Source organism: Camelus bactrianus, chromosome 6 (genome assembly GCF_048773025.1).
Source record: "Camelus bactrianus isolate YW-2024 breed Bactrian camel chromosome 6, ASM4877302v1, whole genome shotgun sequence".
Lineage (NCBI taxonomy): Eukaryota > Metazoa > Chordata > Mammalia > Artiodactyla > Camelidae > Camelus > Camelus bactrianus.
This window is the reverse complement of record NC_133544.1, coordinates 27,269,028-27,284,408: the sequence shown is the minus strand read 5'-3', so window position 1 is coordinate 27,284,408 and position 15,381 is coordinate 27,269,028. Positions and strand designations below refer to the sequence as shown.

Sequence of the window (15,381 nt, the reverse complement as noted above, 5' to 3'; positions counted from 1 at the left end):
CTCCTGACAGGAAAGCTGAGTGTGTTTGTCAGCTTACAGACTGGTGTGGCTGGAGCATCGTCACTGGGGACATGGTGCCTTCAACACTGGAAAGATTGGCTTTCAGACCATGTCAGGGACTTTTACTTTTGTGCCCCAGTGTAATGAGAAGCCATCGAATCGCTTCAGATGAGGATGTATAGTGTTTTTGCAAAGGCCACCTGGTCGCTGTGTTGAGAGCGTATTAGAAGGTGGTGAGAGTGGAGACAAGGAGATAGTGAAGTTAGCCATTTCTTACTGATACTATCCTGGGACGTGAAGGGGTGGACTGCTTTTATTTTTTTCCCACAAACTAGAGCTGGAATTTTTAGTTTTTGCATTTGGATGACCTTTAGCACTCTTTCCGAGGAGAGCGTGGGCTCTCCTTGAGGTCCTGCGGTTTGGTCTTATTCCCTGCCATATGCCTGTAACCTTGAGCAGAGCTCGACGCAGAGAAAGTGCTCAATAAATATTTCTGAGCTGACCGATTGGATTGATGGCCTGAGAAAAATGCACTTCTGTTTTCTGCTCATCCAGGTCTGTCAGCACCTCACCTCTGCCACCGGGCGGTCAGACAGTATTTAAACCCGTCATTTGGAGACGGGCCGTCGCAGCCAGGTCCATGCAGATTCCTGTCCTTGACAGCAAGCCCTTTGTTTGGATACTTGGGGAATTACTGGCTACTTCCAGGGCTGAAAATACAAAGAAATGGTATATTAGCTTCGTTTTTTGTGTTAGCAGCCTGATGGCACGGCTGCAAAAAGGACTTTGGCAGTAAGGAACAAGTGTGGATTGCTAAAAGCTTCAGGGGAGGTCAGGCACGCCAGAATATAGGAACATGGCGTTGGTTTTATTAGTCCAGAAGTTTTAAATTTCAGGATAATCATGCTTTTCCAACTGTCTAAAGGATCAACTTGATGTTTTATTAAAAAAAAAGAAGATATTATAAAGCCTATATAATTTTATTCCTTCAAGGATTAAGATAAAATTAAAATGTATCAACACTTGGAAAATGTGTCAGGTATTTTAAGATGAATAAATTTTAGTTCAGCAAGTTATTTTCTTTTGTTAATCTTTAAATGGACATATTTAGTGCCTTGTTTGTGTTTGTTAATTCCATTGAAGAACTTTCGTACTCCTGATTACTGATAATTTAGACAAACCACGCTAAGGAAAACTCCAAGGTTTAATACTTACCGCACAAAGAGCACATTGGTTCTTGGTTTTAAATGTGAGTTGTCTGGTTGGGTACTATGTGTGTGTGGGTATTGAAAATCTAGAAAATTGAGGCTTGGAAAGCTATTAGTTTCAAGTCTTCCTTTCTCATTTGGATACCTTTAATTTTTTGTTTGGTTGTTTTTTTGCCTTGTTTGATTAGCTAGAACCTCCAGGAGAATGTTTAATAGAAATGGTGAGAGTGAACATCCTTATCTTGTTTCTGATGTTGGAGGAATGAATGCTGTCTGTCTTACACCATTAAGTGCGATGTGTTAGCTGTAGGTTTTGAACAAATACCTTCAAGGGTTGAAGATATTCCCTTCTGTTCTGAGTTTGCTGAATTTTTTCTTTTTCAAAATCATGAGTGGATGTTGTATATATTAATATGATCATGTTGCTTTTTGTCCTTTACTATATTAATATATTGTATTAAATGAATTAGTTTTCACATGTTGTATTATGTTAATTGATTTTCAGATGTTATCAAACTTGCATTCCTGAGATGAATTCCATTTGGTGACAGTATCTGATCTTTTTTAGGGGTTGCTGGATTTGGTTTACTAATTGAATTTTGTGTGTGTATGTATTCACGAGGGATGTTGATATGTTGTTTTCTGGTTTTTTTTGTTTTTTTTTTTGATGTCTTTGGCTTTGGTATCAGGGTAGTGTTGAATTCATAGAATCAGTTGGGAAGTGTTCTCTGTCTTCTAGAAGAGCTTGTGAAGAACTGGCATTGTTCTTTAAATACGTGATGGAATTCAGCAGTGACACCATCTGGGCCTGGAATTTTCTTTGTGGGAAGATTGTTAATTACTAATTGAATTTCTTGTTACCAGTCTGTTCAGATTTTCTGTTTCTTCTTGAATCAGTTTTCATAATTTCTATCTTTCTAGGAATTTGTCTGTCTTATCTAGATTGTCTAATTTGGTGGTACACAGTTTTTCATAATATCCCCTTATAATCTTTTTCTATAGGATCGATAGTGATGCCTCCTCTTTCCTTCCTGATTTTGGTAATCGGTGTCTTTTTCAATTTTTCTTGGTCAGTTTAAATAAAAGTTGGTTAATTTTATTGACCTTTTAAAAGAATCAACTCCGGTTTCATTGTTCTTTCTTCTCTATTGTTTCTCTGTTTTCAGTTTCATTGATTTTTGCTCTAAACTTAAATTTCCTTCCTTTTTTTTTTTTTTTTTTTTGCTTTGGGTTTTGTTTGCTCTTTATCTAGTTCAAAGTGGAAACGAATTGAAAATTTTATTTTCTAACATGGGCTTAAGTTTAAAGCTATAAAATTCTCCCTAACAACTGATTTAGCTACATCTTATAAATGTTCACATTTTTTTGTGCTTGTTTTCGTTCAGTTCAAAATATTTCTTAGTTTTGCTTGAGTTTTTTTTCTTCAACTGAGGGATTGTTTAGAAATTATTGTTTAATTTCCAAGTATTTGGAGATTTCCTAAGTTTCTTTTGGTTGTGATTTAATTCTTTGGAGTCCCAAACATATTTTGTATTATTTCAGTCTTAAAATTTATTGAGATATGTTTTGTGACATTGCAAATGGTCTATCTCGAGCCTTGAAAAGAATGTGTATTCTACTGTTGTTAGAGTATTCTGTCAATGCCAGTATGGTGAATTGTACTGTTCAAGTATTTATACCTTTTGTGATTTTTTGTCTAGTTGTTCTGTCATTTATTTAGAGTGTTGAAGTCTCTGATTATTGTTGAACGGTCTGTTTCTCCTTTCTGTTCTGTCCATTTTGTTTCATTTGTTTTGGGGCTCTGTTGTTAGATGGCATATGCATTTATAACTATTCTGTCTCCCTGGTTCATTAACCCTTTTATTATTATAAACTGTCCCTCTTTTTCTCCAGTAATACTTTTGTCATAAAGTCCACTTTGCCTAATAATAGTACAGCTGCTCCAGTTTTCTTATGATTACTGCTTATGGTATATGTTTTTTCTTTTTTTTTGAAGGCTGTCGAAATCAGTCATATGTCAATATGAGAATGTTGCAACTAATCCTTTCTTCAAATCTGCTACTTTTCATAGCATTTTATTTATATACTTGATAATGAGTTAAAGTAAAAGGAGGACCCTCTTGAAATTATCACACACTTTTAAACGCGTATGTGTACAGTGCTGGAAATTTTAACGCATAGTTAGATTCCCATAACCTCCATCCCCATCCAGATTCAGAACAGTTTCGTAACCCCACAGCTCTCCTGCTGTCCCTTCTGTCTTCACCTCATCCCACTCAAATCCTCTGGCAATCACTGATCTGTACTCCAGTCCTAGAGTTTTGGTTTTTTTGAGAATGTCATTTAACTTCATAAATTAGAATGTCATATAAAGAAAATGTCATTTAACTTCATAAATTAGAATGTCATGTACAGTAGTTAACTTTCTAAGATTAGCATGCCTTTGAGATTCATCCGAGTCACTGCATGAATCAGTAGTTCCTTGCTTTTTAGTGATGAGTGGGTCCACCAGTTCGTTTATACACTGAAGGACACTTGGGTTGTTTCCAATTCGGATAATTATCAGTAGAGCTGCTGTACACATGTGTCTTCAGGTTTTTCTGTTAATGTAAGTTTTCATTTTTCTTGGGTAGAGACCCAGCCGTGTGATTTCTGGATCATAGGATAAGTTTCTGTCTGACTTTCAAAGAAACTGCCAAACTGCTTTCAAGAGTGGCTGCACCATTTTGCATTCCCCCCAGCAGTGTTGAGAGTCCTCCTTGCCTCCTGTCCTGGCCACTACTTGCTGCCAGTGTTTTTCACTTTAGCTGTCCTGACAGGTGTGTAGCAGTACCTACCTTGTCATGGTTCTAACTTGCACTTCCCTAATGGTGAATTATTTTAAACATTTTTTTCTGTATTTGCCATCTTTATATCCTCTTGGTGAAACGTCCTGTTGAAGCTTCCGATTTTCTATGTGAAGGATTCCTGAGAAAAATTATTTTAGGTACACTGAATATGATCTTTTCTCGATAATGGAGGTCACTGTCTGAACTGTAATTACAAGATGGGTTTGGAATTCTGGGAAGCTCTTGAGGACCGTTGAGCGATGTTACGCGACCTAACGTCTCTTTGGGGCTTTATTCTCTGCTGTTGCTGCGCCTGATTCTGGCGGCAGCCCCTCTCCCGTCCCCTTTCTGGTTTACTGCTTTTACAAAATGATCCTGAGTAAGCCTGTTAGAATTGCATTCGCAGGAGACGAGTGGAGTGCCTCTCAGTAAATGCTGCAGGAGCTCTTCTCTAAGTAAAGGACGTAAACTCTGCAATGTCTGTTCCAGTGCTTTCCAAATGGGCCATGAAACCGAGATGAGGGGTTTGTGAATGTGACTCGGTACTTGCTCCATGTGTTGTTTATAGGCTGAATAAACAATATAACTCACAATATCGATTCTCCTGTTATGCGGAAGTCATGTAGATACTGCTGGGCAACCCTGGATTCGTTATAATCCACCCCCCCCAGTGTAGTTTCTCTACTATCTCTTTTGCTTCTTTCCTTTTTATTGGCCATTGTGGGGTGAGTAGAAGTTGCAGATGGATCTTTCCCAATAAGCTAGACATTGATGCTTATGTCAGGACAGGATGATGAAGTATGATTTTTTGGTTTGTGCAGTTTAACCTAAGGTGAGTGGTTAATCAACTTTTTTTTTTTTTTTACAAGACTTATATCAATTTTTGATGATGCAGTCTGGCATATTTCTGTTGAAAGACTTCTTGTGAAAGGATACTGGTAAGCTCTTCGAATTCTTCAGAGGAGAGGGCCTATATGAATTGTTATGAACACCAACCGAAGCTAAACTAAAAACTGACAAGAAAAAGTATATTCTTTGAGTAAATGTTGCATAAATGAGATGTTTATGTCACGGGCTCCAGGGCTGATTCTTTTCCCATATTCATCATGTCATTTTGGTGCATTCATTATAAATAAAAGGTGATTAGTGGCTTGGTGGTTCAATACAAAGATTATAAAAATAGAAAAAGAAACTGTTCCTATACATGTACTTTATATAAGCACAATGTCTGCTTGTATATGCTTGATCAGATTCTTACTTAAGTCTCCAAAGTACTTTCTTGCTTTGCATGCTTCATACTGTCAAGCAAGTTCTTGTCCAAAGAATATGCAATTATATCATAATAGTATAATTTGTTATGCAGTTATCATATCTTAAATTATCAACCTAACAGCTTTATTTTCCTCAGTTATTTTTGGTTCTCATTTCAAGATATGAAAATAGTAATTCCTTCTGTGTTAATAGAGATTCTCTGGGCAAAAATACAAAAAAGTTGTCAATGTCCTAAATTATCAGCATCCTCACTTTAATTATGAGTTATTTGGGGATGTAATTTATTTGGGGGGCTCTTTTAATCACCTTTACTTAGATCCCCAAATTTCTTCATGATTTTCAAATAAAATCTGTCTTTCTGAACCATTGCTCAAAATTATTTGAATAAGAGTAGAAATTTAAAATGTTATTGACTGGGATGTATGTCATTAATATGAGATGTGTCCTGCTAGAAACCAGGGATCTGGTTCCTAATCATTTCACACTAAAAATGATCCTAAAAATTTTTTTTATTGGATAGTTATCTATACTGAGTTTGTGACAAATTAAAATCTTTGCATATGCTTATTTAAAATGATTAACAAACAGGCCAATATGTTAATTGAAAGTAGTCTAAATGTTCCTATTTTTACATTTGGATAGTAGTATTTGCATTCCATTGAAATCAATCATAAAGGAAGAAATTGACAAATTGAACTACATTAAAAACTAATAATTTCTCTTTATTGAAAAACATTGTTAAGAGAGTGAAAAGACAAGCCACACAATGAAGTGGAGATCTTTGCGATATACTGTGTACATGTCCAACAGAGCACTCATATCCACGTTATGTAAAAAACTATCGATCAGTAGAAGCCAGACCCTCCGTTCCCTCTTACCCTCCCCCTTGGCCAAAGGCTTGAGACTTGAATGCACAGTTCATAAAAGAAGATACTCCACTGGCCAATAAGCCTTTTGAAAGGCTCTCGAAATCATGTCTTATAAGGAAAATGCAAATTAAAAACATAATGATGTACTATTATATTCTCAACAGGATGACAAATGAAAAAGACTGGTAATTCTAGGTGTGGAGCAGCTGGAACTCATGTACACTGCTGGTGAGAGTGTAAATTCGTACCATCTTTGATCCAGCAGTTTCACTCCCAGGCATGTACAGACCCAACAGAAACACACGCACCTGTGCGCCCGAAGAGCATGGCCAGAAATACTCATAACAGCGTTATTTGAACTCATGCCAAACTAGAAAAAATTGAAGTGTTCCTCAGTAGTAAATGGAGAAATATGATGTGGAATGTTCACGGAACAGTACTTAACGCTTCCTGTTACAACGCAGGTTCACAAATGTTGAGGGAAAGGTAGCATGCTCTGTGACCTCATTAAAATAAATTGCTTTCCAACCTCATACTTCTCTTTGTGCTATAAAATGTCCTGTTCAAAAACAGGCAGAATCAATCTCTGTGGTGCTTGAAGTCATAATGGTTACTGGCTTTTGAAGTTACTGAGGACCTCTTTGAAGGTGGCTTTTGAGAGGCTGGTAATGATCGTACCTGGCTGAGTGGTACTTACATAGGTGGTTTTTCTTTGTGAAAACTCTTAAAAGATGTACACGTAGGATTTACGTACTTCCATATATATTTCAATTTTTATGACAGTCTACTTTTAAAAATCCATTGAACCTAACTTTTCCTTTTCTTCTACCTACTACGTCCTGAAATGGGAACTAGGAACTAGAATTCTTTAGAGTGAGCCATAATAGTTCTTAAAAATCCTTTTACCTTCAAGGGCTGATGCTTTTCTTTGCCAGCTTTGGTTTTACTACTGTTAAGGATAGTAGTAAAGGGTCTTTGTGATCTTTGTGAAAGCTGAATAGTTTGAAGGGTCAGAAACAAAATTTCTTGGTTATTAGGTTAGGAATAAACTAGAGTGAGTTTATTAGATATGAAAACCTGTCAGAGTTTAAAAAATTTTACAGAGAACTAAAAGTGCTACTAAGGTCTTATTACTACTGATCCTGTTAGTCTAGAAACATCTCTGTTGGTCCAGCGAAAATATTTTTCACTGTCAGTAATGGAAATCTGGTTATGGTCTAATGTACCTCTTAGTTAACAGTGTGTTTTTCTCGTCCTTATGTTCTCATAAAACTCTTCTAATACTTACCGTCCTCTGCCACGTGTTACAGGTCTTTCTGTTTCTCTCTCCTGTATGCTGTCATTTTCTTGAGGCAGGAACTGTTTATTTCTCCCAACATAATGCATTGCTTATATTAAATAGTCAGAAAACGTTGATTGCCTTCACATTTTATAGAAGAATAAGATACTAGAAGTTTTGAATTCTACTGCATATTCCCCTTTTCTCTTATTTCAGACGAAATTAGTTGCAATTTCTTGCATGATGATGATGTAACATCTTTCCTGGTTGGTGCTCTTGAAATTTCATAGCCATCATAACCTCTGACCTCCACTGAAAAAAAGTGCTTAGTAGGTATCAGCATGATGAATTTTGCCAGTGTGTAGCCACAAACAGTGTAAATAATATTTTTAAATTGGATTTGGCGTTGCTACGTTTGATAGTATAGCTCATTTTATACTAAGAACCATGCTATTTGAAAATGCTTTGAAAGTTACAGAGTTCGTGTAACTAGAAGTTCGTGAAGGAATTTTCTGGCATGGTACCTATTTTGGCTTTGATACAGAGCCCATGTTGATATTCAGAATCACTTTAAAATGTTTTATGAGTAAATTGATTATGCTGAAGAAACATTTTAAGATGCTGACTTCATTGATTTGATTATCTTACACATTTCTAATAGAATAGGCAAGGGTAAAATTAATCTATTAGCTGGCAAGTTTGGTTTCCTTTTAAAACGTTAAAAAAATTTGTAGTGCATCCCAGTTTGGAGTGGCTCATTGTTGCCATTACAGTAATTGCCAGAGAAGCTTGATGCTGTAAATGTTTCAAGAACTTTTATCTTTACGTATTTGTTAAGGTTAAAACACCAGTGAACTGACCAGTTAAAATTGTTGATATGCATATATATATATATATATATATATATATATATATACTTGTTTACTTTAGCAAAGTCTTTATTTTAGAGTAATTTTAGATTTGCAGAAAAGTTGGGATGGGAATATGTATTTTAAAATGCCTAATTGCTAGGCCCTTTAATTAGCATGTCTGTTAAAAATTTAAGAGGTTTAGTAAAATGTTCTTGCCTCTGATTTTTGTTCAATAGGACAGTATTTTGTTCTAACATACTGTGTTTAAGTTTAAGTGGAAGTGTGCTCTTTCAGTTGTCCTTTTGCCTTAAATGTCACTTTTCCTGTGTAAAATGGCTATCAGTTACCTGGAGAGCTGTGAAACGTGAATGTGTATATATGTGATTTATGCTCTGCCTTTATGAGCTTGGAGAAACTTTACTGAATCAGGACCATGGGGATCATTTAATTATAGAAGCAGAAATCTGCCCGGTGAACTGTTCACAATTTTGTATTTTTATAAAGTTAAAAAAGTAGTTTAAAGTTGCATATGCCAAGCTTCTCTCCCCCTCTCCTCTTTTCTACTGTAGGTATGTAATAATGCCAGGGAGTAATTGGTAAGGACAGATACTGCATTTCATTTAAGTTAAGATGCCTTTAATTGTGAGATGCATCATTATTCTGTGTTCCATTAAGGAAGAGACCATAGCTTTTTGAACTATGGCACGATGCTAAGATGCCATTGACTATAAGATACATCTTTATTTTATGATGTTAAATGGAAGGAAAATGTGAATTTTAGATCGATGCAAAACGCTCATCACACGAACACAGTTACTTTATTTGGAGTTTAACTTAGGACCTCTAGCTTTTTTAGAAGTCAGTGTATCACTTACTTGCATCATGCTGCTTGCATTTATGCTAAAATACACTTGGCGACATGTTCTAAGCGGTGCCTCTTACTTTAAGAAGATACCAAAATTTTCATTGAAGTATTTTTTCTTAAGACAAATTAGGGTGCTTTTCAAGGACGGAATAAAAAACCACATTCCACTCCATATGAGTGCTTGTGCTGTGGCCTCCAGAGCTGTTTCACAGTGTTCCTTCTCTTCAGAATTTTCAATTCTCTTTACTGGTTACTCACTCTCCTTCTAGTTTATAGCCTAAAAAATCGTTCTCAAGCCTAGTTCTTCCCCAGGCTGCTGTCACCTTTCTTTTCTCCAGAAAATTACTACCTGTTTCTCCTTTCTCAGCATGGCCTGAGTCACACACTCCCTCACCTCTGTTACTAATGACAGTTCTCTGCATAAGGTTTACGTCTCTACCATTTTGTTGAAGCTGTTCTCTTGGAGGCTTCTGGAAGCTTCCTAATTTTCTAAGTCTGTTTCCCTCTTTGAAGTTCATTTGTTACAATTCATCTTTACTGCTCTTCCCATCTATATCCTCCCTCCTTAGAACTATGGCTACAGTTTTTGTCTCTCTGCCACGTTTATAGAATCGCACTGCTGGACTTTCTTCCTATTTCCTCTGCTCTGTATTGTTAAAAGACTATGGAAACATTAAAAAAAAATTTCTGTTGTCGGACAGTTGACTTGTTTCCAGATTCTTTATCTGTTTTGTTTAAAAAACATTGTAGTAGAGTGTATGTTCATCCAGACCCATTTCGAAGAGCGCCATTGGTTACTTAGCCATCAATTACAAGGGTTATGAGCATTTTGCTGAACGTTACCTCCTTTTATAGGTGACACCCCAATTTACAGTGCCGTAAGGATTTTGAATACGGGCTTATTAGTGTCAAACATACGAAAATTATTTTGTTAATTTAATAGCTGTAAATGGACAAAATACTACTTTGCTAATTTAATAGTTCTAAAATGATGGCTACTTCATTTTTGCTTTAATGATTATTTCTTGATTATTAGTGAGGATGGGCATTTTCACATCTACTTTATATTGTTTCTATTTCCTTATGAATTCTACCCCTCTGCTTTATCCCACTCATCTATGTAGTAATCCAATATGAAAGCTATTACAGAGAAACCTGTCTTAGATTCAGGATTTCCAAATTACCCTCTTTTTAAGCCAAATTTGCAGAGATATTCCTATTTATTCACAGTCTGATGGCTTTTGCCAATGTGCTGCTTTAAATTTATGTGTATCTTTTAGTGTTAAATAGACCTTTTTCCTCTCCTCATTACATAGAAATTTGGAGGGAAAGCCTGGTAACTTACTCCTTTTGACCAGTTTCGTTATTATGATACACAAATTATTCTCTGACAATTTGTTGTTAAATTGTACCTAATATTTTTTTCTGCCTCTGTTCTTTATTTGAAAATGCTTTTTAACATGAAAGATAAACTTTAATTTAGATATCATATTGACAATTCTGGTGAATGAAAACTGGCTTTTAAGAACTTGGTATAAAATTTATATTGATAGTAATTAAAAGACACATCTTTCCATATTAGCCTTAACTAATTGACATGTAGTACAGTTTCATGGGGAGTTTAGATTTGACTTGTTTTTGTTGCTAGATAAATTACTTTACAATGCACTCTCATCTCTTTCTAGAGCCCTGGTCTCACAACTGAATTAATTTTTGCTGTGAGCTGTGCACCATCAGCTTAATTCATTTTGAACTCTTACTTAAACCTGTCACTCTTTGAACTTACCCTCCACTTACTAACCTTTCTTTTACTGACTTGAGTTATAAGTATTTCCTAAAGGCCCATCCGCAGTTGCCATCTCCTTTTATACCTTCTTTTTTGTGAGCTCACCCCCTTCCATTGTAACCTACTTCAGACCCACCTTAAACCACAGCTCTGTCCCTGTCTTCTCTTACCAGCCGGAGACCCTGTTTTCAACTTGGTTCCTGATTCTGTTCTTCTACAGTAGATCCACAGGCTTCAGTGACTCGCCAACAATGTAAATGAGCAAAAACAGGCCTTTGGAGAAGAAAACAATATTTTTCTACACTAACAAAAACAGCAGGGTAAGTGGAGTGATCAGTGGCCGTTGATGTAGGCTCAGGGTCAGGAAGACCGTTGTGGGTGGTGGGAGGTGGGAGGGTGCACGTCCCATGCTGGCTGTTTGGCTCTGGCCATTGTTGCTGTTTGGGAATGTTGGCCCAAAGTTACCAGATCTCCCAGGTTCTCAAGAGAAGCTATAAATCAGGATTTTACATGTTCAATACGCTGGACTTTCAAGGATGGATTGAATTTTTGTGAAACACAGCATGGGCCAAAGAAAAGATGCCCATGGACCAAGTTCAATGTATAGGCTCTTAGTTAATAATCTCTTTCTGTAGAGACACTTTAAATTTTGTCCAGCATCATCCAGTTCTCCCCCATTTCCCACCCTTCCCTCTTACTTCATTGTTCATCTAATGGGAGAACCAACCACCCACTTATTTAAGCCAGGAAATTCTAGATCATCATTGACACCTTCTTACCTTATTACTTCTTTATTTTGGAGGAGTGTTTGAGTCAAAGGAAAAGCTTTTTATGAATTAAAGGAGACTGGGACATGTTTCTAGGCAAAAAGGAAGGGGCCAAAGAGAGAGGATAATGGACAGAGCGTAGTATGTCCACTGGGGGTGGGATCTGGGGTGTAGAATCCAACTAAGACTTCCATGATCTGATGTTGATCACCCTTCGTACTTTTATTTCCCAAGAATCTTGTTTTAACCAAAAATAATCATTTTCTCTCTCTTTTTTTTTTTTGTGGATATCATATTTCCTTGAATTTCTTGAGGAAAATTATTATACTTTAAAAGCATGTTTATTGTTTTCTTATGTTCACTCTTTTTCCTTAGGCATTCTTGAATTTGATGCTCCTGTCCATGTAACTGACTTTCATAGAATGGCGATTGTGTAGGGGAGGTAACGCTTTTCTTCTACCTTCTTAAGGCCTCTGACTGTGCCTGAGAATTAAGTTCACACAAGACAGATTAACAGGAGAAAAGCATATGCTTTTTTTTTTTTTTTTGGTACCTGGGAACTTTGACAGGAAAATGACAACCCAAAGAACCAGTTAGGCTTAAATGTTTATATAATCAGGTTGAACAAAGAGTAGCGATTGTGAAAAAAAATAACTAAAGTGTAGAGGAGGCTAAAGGAAGATAACAGGGTTATTTTCAAAAAGTTTGTACAGATTCTTCTCAGCCTCGACCCTGTCTCTGGTGATCAAAATGTTCTTTTCTTCCAGGTTCAGGGAGGGCATCTTTCACGTGGGAGTTTTTATCTCCTGTTTTCAGGAGGAAAAGGGGAGGTCAGAGGGCCTTTCTTGCACCTGTTGTTTTTAAGTGCCTTTAGCTCAAAATAGTCAGTATGCGAGATCAGCATGTTTTCGAGTAGCATGCTCTAAACCCCTTCAGTTGTCTCTCATGGATTTATGTATCGTAAATGATAGAACCAAAAGTTTGAATTCAGCGATGTTGAGATGGTCCACCTGGTAGTACCTTTAGGCTCTGATTTACAGTAACCGTGGTGGGTGGGCCAGCCATATGGGGTAGGGTGGATTTCCCCAGGAGATGTGTGGGTTCCTTGCCTTCGAAGGGCAGGTAAACTATGTTATGTTACCTGGGATGTTGTCCAGCTTCTCTAGTCCCAACGATCACTCTGGCTGTTTCTTTAGTCCCAAGGGTCAGTGTGGTCTTACTCTAGGGGCTAGTAGCTTCCCATAGGAGAGAAGGGACTGATGCAGGTATCACGTTCTTCAATCACCTGCCTCACCATCCAACGCTTGGCTGGCACTGATTTTTCTCCCAGAATCTGCTGACACTGGTTTTTAGTTTTTCCCAGGTTCTGCTAGGAAAATTTAATTGGAAGCCCATCCTCTTATTTCTAAGGGGTTCTTGGTCTCTCAGCCTTATTGAGTTTTGTCTTCAGTCTGTTCCCATATGCTTTCTATTTCTCAGAATTTCTCACTACCCTGGTCTGCTGATGTCATCTATACTGGGATTTCCTGTACTTCTGTGAAATTATTTGTAATTTTATAATTCTTGTTAAATTTTATTGAGATAGGAAAAGGGGGGAAAAAGGTAAATTTATGGGTTAGCAGTTTGGGACTAGAAATATTTTCTTTTTATACAGTTTTGTTTTTCTATTTCTGCTTGTACCATTACCCTTTAATCTCAAATATAATACGCCGTTTGCTTTGTACGTCTGCATTGCTCATAAGGTTCTTTGGCTCAGAATATCTTTGCCCTGTTTTTCTTCTGCCCGGTAAACAGTGTTAGGGAAGCACATAGCTCAGGGACTCAAATAAAGGTATAGGTTCAAAATTGGGACCTAGTACCGCTTAGTAGCTGTGCATCTTGTAGATGTCTTTAGCAACCCCATCCCTCCTGAGAATTATGGATAATAATTGTATCTGCCTCTTAATATTGTTGCGAACAATCAGATAGGATAGTCTAGGTGAAACACCTGGGACGTAAGCCCTAAAAAGGTTAGACGAATACGTTCTTACCTAGACAGCTCTGCTCATTAGTGTCATTCTCTGTGTGTTTTGCCCCTTTTTCTTCCAGCCTTCCTCCCTCTTCCCCAGACCCCAGGTTAGAACTAATGCTCTTCCCACAGCATTTTGTTTCATATTGACACTGTGGCGCACTCCTCATTGTCTGCTTCTGTTTCAGTTAGTTGTTAGTCGTGGGGCATCTCAGCCGTTAGGAGTTGTCTTTGGGCAGGCTCCTGATGCCTTTGTTCTCCAGGTGAATTGAATTGAATTAAGGCACTTCTTTCCTTGCATGATTTTAAATTTAAAATTCTTTAAAACTCAGAGTCCCATTTTGCCTAATGTATCAGTTAAGGTTCTCTAGAGAAACAGAACCAAGAGGAATACACAAACACACACGCGCACACACATGCACACAAACACACACTTACTCACGTATAATACTTACATATAAAGAGATTAATTTCAAAGAATTGACTTCTGTAATTGTGGGGACTAGCAAGTCTGAAATCTGTAGGGCAGGCTGGCAGGCCAGAAACTCAGGCAGAAGTTAATGAAGTCTTTAACGCAGAATTGCTTCTTCTTTAGGAAACCTCGGTCTTTGGAATTAAGACCTTCAACTGATTGGATGAGGCCCACCCACATTATCAAGGCTAATCTCCTTTAATAAAGTCAACTGATAGTAGCTGTTAATCCCATCTACAATTGCCCTTCACAGCAACATCTAAATCAGTGTTTGATTAAAAAACTGCCTACTATAGCCTAGCCAAGTTGACATATAAAACTAACCATCACCCCTAGGATAGGCTTAACCAGTGTAGAAAGACACGTTGGGATTGGTTAAGCATTATATCAATAAATTTTAAGCCATAGAAGCTGATGTCATGAAACATTCAATTGAATATTCATGCTTCAATTTCTTAACAACAGTTCTGTTTTTAGTGCCAGTGGAGCATGTATGGTGATGGTGAGGTCTGTTCGTGTTTATCCAACTTGTCTGAGAACGCTCTTCTCCTCCATTTTGAGTAGTTATAAATATGACACGATTTGAGCCTGTTTCCTTCATGCTTATTTTTAGTGAAAAGATCTGTGTATTGGCTGAATTTCAAAAATTTCATGAAGAACCTGGTTATTTAGAATTCAGGCCAAATGCACAGTTGCCACTAAAGAGAGAGACGCAAACACTGTCTTTTGATTATCCAGTGTGCTCAGAAGGAAAGAGTGGAGAATTTGTGTAGCCAAATTATGGCTTGATCAATTTGGTGACTGTTAGACCGATGCACTTTGTACATACCCTTGAGAATGAAAATGAATGTTTCTCCCTAACGTGTTTCTGGTGTATTCCATTGCAGTTCATTTCTTCTGCTAACTTGTATAATTACCTCTTACATAAGTAAAGATTGCCACCTCAGTTTAAAATAGAAATCTTTTCTATGGGCTACAAAATTGCTCTTTTTAAAACAGTGATAGTGAACAAAATGAATTAGAGCTGAGTCAGCTAGAATTGTCACTTGGTGTCTCTTTGTAACTTACTGTCTGGTTTAAAGATTTTATACATACATCCACCTATATAAAATGTGGACTGCAATATTCTGAATTCCAAACACTCTTATATAACATTTAAAAATCAAGGAAAATAGA

General features: G+C 37.0%; 1 protein-coding gene across 8 annotated transcripts in view; it reads left to right on the top strand.

Annotated features, from left to right (window-relative positions):
* The window catches only part of SIPA1L1 (signal induced proliferation associated 1 like 1), a 340,274-nt gene that overhangs the window by 130,338 nt on the left and 194,555 nt on the right, over positions 1-15,381 (top strand). For 6 of the 8 annotated variants that reach the window (XM_074365310.1, XM_074365312.1, XM_074365314.1 and 3 more), the window contains one exon: positions 11,132-11,278. The exons of the other annotated variants lie outside the window; for them this stretch is intronic. The gene's annotated coding sequence lies outside the window, so the exon portion shown is untranslated. The remainder of the gene's footprint in view (positions 1-11,131; positions 11,279-15,381) is intronic. 8 annotated transcript variants of the gene reach the window in all.